This window comes from Triticum dicoccoides, chromosome 7A (assembly GCF_002162155.2).
Source record: "Triticum dicoccoides isolate Atlit2015 ecotype Zavitan chromosome 7A, WEW_v2.0, whole genome shotgun sequence".
NCBI lineage: Eukaryota > Viridiplantae > Streptophyta > Magnoliopsida > Poales > Poaceae > Triticum > Triticum dicoccoides.
Genome location: NC_041392.1, coordinates 121,998,314 through 122,004,473, shown reverse-complemented (window position 1 = coordinate 122,004,473; position 6,160 = coordinate 121,998,314). Strand labels below are relative to the sequence as shown.

Sequence of the window (6,160 nt, the reverse complement as noted above, 5' to 3'; positions counted from 1 at the left end):
GTTGTATGCAATATTCTGATATGCTTTTGTTTGGGTGAAATAAACTTTTGATCACTGCTCTCTTTGGAATTTCTCTAAGTGAAAAGGAGTTACATGAGAACAGAAGACATTATTTGGAAAATAAAACATGGATAGGGAGTCCCAAAGACAGGAGCTATAGTTGGTGGAGGCAAGTGAGAAGGTGGCGATGGACTAGGTTTTTTCTCTTAGTTTGTGGTGGCATTGAAATTATTTTTTTTTGATAAATGGTTGGAGTACTTCTATATATGTTGCTCTTCATTTATTAAAAACGGCACAAAAAGGCGCACGTTTCTTTCTAGTCATGTTTGGAAAAGGGTAAATTATGAAAATTATGAATTCTTTACATACAGGTCATTTTTATGTTTGTATCTACGACTATCCAATCCAAGCATGCCAATTTCCTCTTTCTATGTTCAGCGTCCGTGCTGTTGTTCCCCAGTGTCCTCTGAGAAGTGAAGTGCCGCCGGTCGCATCCCCGTTCACCACTGGCACCCGTCGCTATCATTAGCCAAACCAAGGTACCTTTCCGACTCCCCACAGGACCACCACCACCACCGGGTTAATTTTTCTCAGCCAGATCCATAATTTTCTCTCTCCATTTGCAGATCTGGTTTGACGGTGTCCCCTGCCTAGCCCTTCCTCCTCCATGGAGGAGGCGGAGAAAGGGAAGATCTTGGAGTGGAACGCCAAGCCAAGCTCCATGGAGGAGGCGGAGATCTTCGAGAGGAACACCAAGCCGAGGTTGGACGACCATTCGCAGGCGACGGCGGTGGGGGCGACCAGCCTGCTCAATGTCGACCTCATCCTCGAGATCCTCTCCCGCCTCCCAGCCAGATCTGTCCACCATTTCAAGTGCGTCTCAGTGCTCTGGCACGACCTCATCGCCGACCCCGCCAACCACAAGAAGCTGCCCCAGACCCTTGCTGGCTTCCTCTACACGTCCTTCTGCAGGAACGGGTATCGCCACCACTGCACCGGTTTCTCCGGCGGCACAGCCTCCTTTGACCCTTCCCTCCCTTACCTGTATCCTAACAAGGATGAGGGCATCACCTAGGTGGATGCTTGCAATGGCCTCCTTCTCTACTGCCATTACAACAGCAGCAGGCATGATTACCATTTTGTTGTGTGCAATCCCGCCACCGGGAGGTGGGTGGAGGTGCCACTTCAACCTCAAAAGCCGGAGCCAATGAACAGACTTAACCATACTGCAGGCCTAGCTTTCGATCCAGCAGTCTCGTCCCATTTCCATGTTCTTTGTTTCGAGCGGACCTTTCCGAAAAATTTGATCGCAGGAGTGAACATCTACTCGTCTCGCACAGGAACCTGGATTCATAGAGACAGTGGGATAGTTTAGAAAGCTACCCTGTTCAGGAGTAAATGTGTCTTTGTTGGTGGTATGTTGTACATCATGGGTAACGTGGTGGACATCAACGGTGAGTATGTGCTGGTGGGGGTGGACATGGAGGGGAAAGTGTGGAAGACTATCCGTGTGCCGTACGATTCAAAATTTGGTACTATTGGATTGTCGCAGGGGTGCTTACACTATGCTATAGCTTCTGTCAATAATAACAATGAAATCCTAGTTTCTGAGATAGCACTCTGGTGCCTCAAGGATTGGGACAGTTAACAATGGGTCCTGAAGCATACTGCCAGCATCGATACGCTTATGAGCATGACTGGGGAGAAGTACAGGGTGGTTGAGATTCATCCAGATTGCGACACAATTTTCCTGGCTCATTGTGGAGGTGATACCTTGATATCATATGACATGTCACATGTGGCATCAGAAAGTTGGCTGTATCATTAATCTTGAGAAAAACAGTGTGCACAAATTTCTACCCTATGTTCCTCTGTTCTCAGAGCCATTAGCAGATGCTGAGGGGTAGTAGCTTTACCTTCAAACCACCCCTGTGTTTCGTCCCAAAAACTGGCTCTTCTTTCGTCTGAAAAAATTGTCTGTGTACCTCTGAATCTGCTTCAATCATGGCCGCCCACATTGCTGGTGCTTATACTTCTTGTTTGATTTACAGTTCAGACTTCAGAGCAACGCTTGGTCAACCTACAGATTAAGCATCATTTCATTTTCAAAGAAAGTTGTTACACTTGTTCTTGTTTGCCCAGCACTGGCTGTTATTCGGGACATGCCTTAGTTTGATGGGGTTAAACTGTACTGTGATAGGCCCTGTTATCCATAACAATCAGTTATTATTGTTATCCGAAATCTTAGTGCATATTGTCAACCTGCTAGTGTACTAAAAGGTTCAGTGGGACTTGTTACTGTTGTGATCTCTAGTTGACTTTATGCATTTGGTATTTAGTTACTGATGTGATCTCTAGTTGAATTTATGCATTTGGTATTTTGCAAAGCACTTCCTTTGTGAAATTCTTTATTTGGTTTTGCCGTAGCTAATGATTCAGTAAAGCTTTGGATCTGCTGACCACAGAGGAATTGTATATTTGTATTAATATCTGAAAGTGAAATATAATAGTAAGCTTTGATGAAAAAAAAAGTGCCAGGTGTATGCGTGTTTGGTCCATCATATAAGCTTGCGCTTAACGTAGGATTTTGTTGGCAGGTGCCAGTACGGGGGCATTTGCTGTGCTAGAAATGTAATGGCCATGAACATATAGGCTTGTCTATTATTGGTTTAGACGCTTCGCATTATCCGCTCTTAACTGAAGCCTGGGTAATACGGCCGTTGTGCCTTGTGGCTGTACGCGTCGAAACCGTACCCGGCAAGGCAGAAAAATCACCGTGTACATTGTCAGACTCCCAGATTCTGTCAAAAAAATGCAAATCCTAATGTCAATATCTTGCTCTGCGCTAAGCCGCCGAATCCCATGAAAACCTGCAAGGTGGAAAATCATCTTTAGGAAAAGCAAAAGAAATTAGCATATTGCCTGTGTTTCATGATTCGGTAAAGAGGCAAGAAAACAGCGTGAAGCAAAGGGCCATGTGGAGAGTATGAAGACAACAGGCAACGGATTGTTCACCCCTTACTTAGAGAGGAGGAACCGCATACTCTTGTAGTATTATCTCCATTTCTGCTATAATTTCAGGTGCAGTAGCAGCATAGAAGAAGTAGATCAGAGTATTTCAGAGGTTTCAGTCCAAGTTTCTGTTTCTGAGGCTGCTCCTCTCTTGTGAAGGTACGAGCATACTACTTGTAGTATACTATCGTGGGTTCCTTCTAACGGAGAGGTGGGTTCCTTCTTCCAAAACAAATGTCGTCTGCGCCAAGGCAATCCCATCTCCCCTTGCTCTTCGACATGGTGGCATACTCGTTTTCTGCCATCTTAGACAAGGTTAGGGCTGCCAGCCACCTTAAAGAGGTCGTCCCTCATCCTATCCCTGGAGATGTGACTATCTCAAATACGCTGACGACTTGGTGGTTTTCTTTCAATCGGATTCTCTAAGCATAGCCACGGTCAAGATTCTGCTCATCTGCTTTGTGGCGATGTTAGGGTTAAAAACCAACTACTCAAAAAGTGGAGCGATTTCCATTGGAAGGACAAGGAAGCGGGTCAATGGATAGCGGATCTCCTAAACTGTTCTAAGGGTTCTTTTCCCATTAGCTACCTTGGGCAACCATGCGCTAACAAAATCACTGTGGAGTCGGAGTGGGATCCTACAGGGGAGAAGACTGTTGAAATATGTGATCTGTGGCAAGTGAAGCTCATGTCTTCTGCGCCTCGTCCTACGCTGACTAACGCGTGTCTCTCTACGATTCCTACCTTTGTCATGGGCTTGTTTAGAAGGGGTACAGTCTGAATTTGGGAAAGTGCGGGCTAGATTTTTCTAGGAAGTCGATCCCAAAAATGCAAATATTGAATAAATAGCATAAAACTATTACTCTACATGCTAGGGTTCCAAAAAAAACTATCAGTTTTTAATTTTTCTAAGATAACTATCAAGTGGGTGGTCGGTTGTTTAAAAAAACTCAAAACATCTAGTGCTTTACAATTGATCGTGATTATGACAATTGGGACCCGCACGTAAGAAAATTGATTGTTTGACCGTCTGTTTGACCGTTAAGTGACATGTGGGGTCCACATGTCAGCTCTCTTCCTCGTTCTCTTTACTCCTCCTGCCTCTCTTCTTCCCCAGGAGGTCGATGGAGCGCCGGCCGCCGCTCCTTCCCTCAACGCCGGTCGCCTCCTTCCCCAGCGTCGGTCGCCCCTCCTTCCACCTCGTCGGTGTCGGCCGGCCGCTCCTCCGCCTCCACTATTGCCCCCTCCCCCTGGAACCTCTTCTCCTCATCGTGGTATCTTCTCCCCTAACACGCCGCTAGCCTCGGCCTGCAGCCATGGCGTCTGATGTGCCGCCCTCCACGGAGCCATGACGCCACCGGCCAAAGGCACTGCCCCGCCGGCATGGATGGTCCCAACGAAAGGGAGCTCCACGACAGCGCCTACGAAGGAAGGGAGCTCCACGGCGGCGCCATGGCTGCTGGTCGTGACGAAAGAGAGCTCCACAGCGGCACCATGGCTACTGGCCGGCGACCATCACGGCCGCTGCTGGCGCATGACCACGGGAGGTCCCGATTGCTTTTTTCAAAAGTTTGCAGGGACCCGATTGTGTTTTTGAAAAGTTTGCAGGGACCCGATGGCATTTTTGAAAAGTTTCAAGACACTGACATGTGGGGCCCACATGTCAGTTAACGGTCAAATAGACGGATCATTTAGGTGCGGGCCCGACCTGTCATAAACTTGCTTAATTTTTCAACAACAAAGATTTTGGGGTTTTTTAAACAGCCGACTACCCACTTAGTAGTTATCTGAGAAAAATTAAAAACCGATAATTTTTTGGAACCATAGCCTGTAAAATAGTAGTTTTATGCTATTTACTTGCAAATATCATATGGTCAGATAGGCATGCATAAAATAAAGGAGGCCTTGGGATTCTGAATTCTAGAAAGATGAACCTCGCCCTTATTACCAAATGGATTTGGAAAATCTCACTGGACGACGACTGCCTTTGGGCGCGGTTACTTAAAGCCAAATATTTCCGCAGCTCTTATTTCTTTGCTTGTAACACCAAAGGGGAACCGTCTTGACACCAAATTCTTGTTGGCCAAATGGATTCTAGACAAACCTCTATACGCATCCTTTCCTTTTTTTGCGCAATCTTTACGCATCCTTTCCCTCTCTGTTTGTCATCAGGGCAGATCCCCACATTCTGGTTAGTGATGTGTTTGTATCCGGTAGTGTCAACGTGGGTTTTCTTCGATCGCTCACGATGAATGAAACAATTGATTGGGAAGCTCTTATGAATCTTTTACAACCTGTAACTACCAACACTAGTACAGAACCGGGCAATAGCACCGGTTTGTAAGGCCCTTTAGTGCCGGTTTGGTAACCGGTGCTAAAGTATAGGCACTAAAGTCCCCCCCCCCCTTTAGTACCGTTCAACACGAACCGGTGCTAAAGGGCAACCACGTGACACGAGTCAGCTTCGGGGATAGGGAGCCCTTTAGTACCGGTTGGTGTCACCAACCGGTATTAAAAGGTTGGGGGGTTGGATTTATGATTTCTTTTTCATTTAATTTTGTGTTTTCGATTTAATTATTTTTCGTTTGCTGGTATTTTACGATACTACATATTGTACACGTTATGCATATATATATATATATCATTGAATGTCTCACAACCACCATTAATTAATTCACACATATATACACACATGTATATATATATATATACAATTTCTCCTAATTGGTGCCTTCGGAGCCAGTTGCATTAGCCTAGCTAATTGGTGCCTTCGGAGCACGATAACAATTGGCAGTGATTCATGGGGACGGTAGCGGGTAATAGTATTCTCCTTTGGGATCTATGACCTGGTCGAGCAAAAATCCCGCTATTTCCTCTTGAATTGCTTCTTTGTGGTCCTGTGCTAGGAGCTTGTCCCACACCTCATTGAACTGTTAAGAAGGAGATCAATATGCATGTGTATTAGTTGTGTGACTAGATATCCATAATGGTGTAAAAATTGTGAATAGTGTTCTGACAATCAATATCGTACCCACTCCTGTCTTTGAGATTTGCTCCTTTCGGACGCCATCATGCGAATGTTCTCGCAAACATAGTATGCACATAGATCATTCCCCGACGCCTATTTCAAGGACTTTACGAGAATGGA

General features: G+C 45.7%; 1 pseudogene; it reads left to right on the top strand.

The window, feature by feature from the left end:
* Positions 1 to 677: 677 nt before the first annotated feature.
* LOC119333242 lies at positions 678 to 1,907 on the top strand (annotated as a pseudogene).
* The last annotated feature ends 4,253 nt before the right edge of the window (positions 1,908 to 6,160 follow it).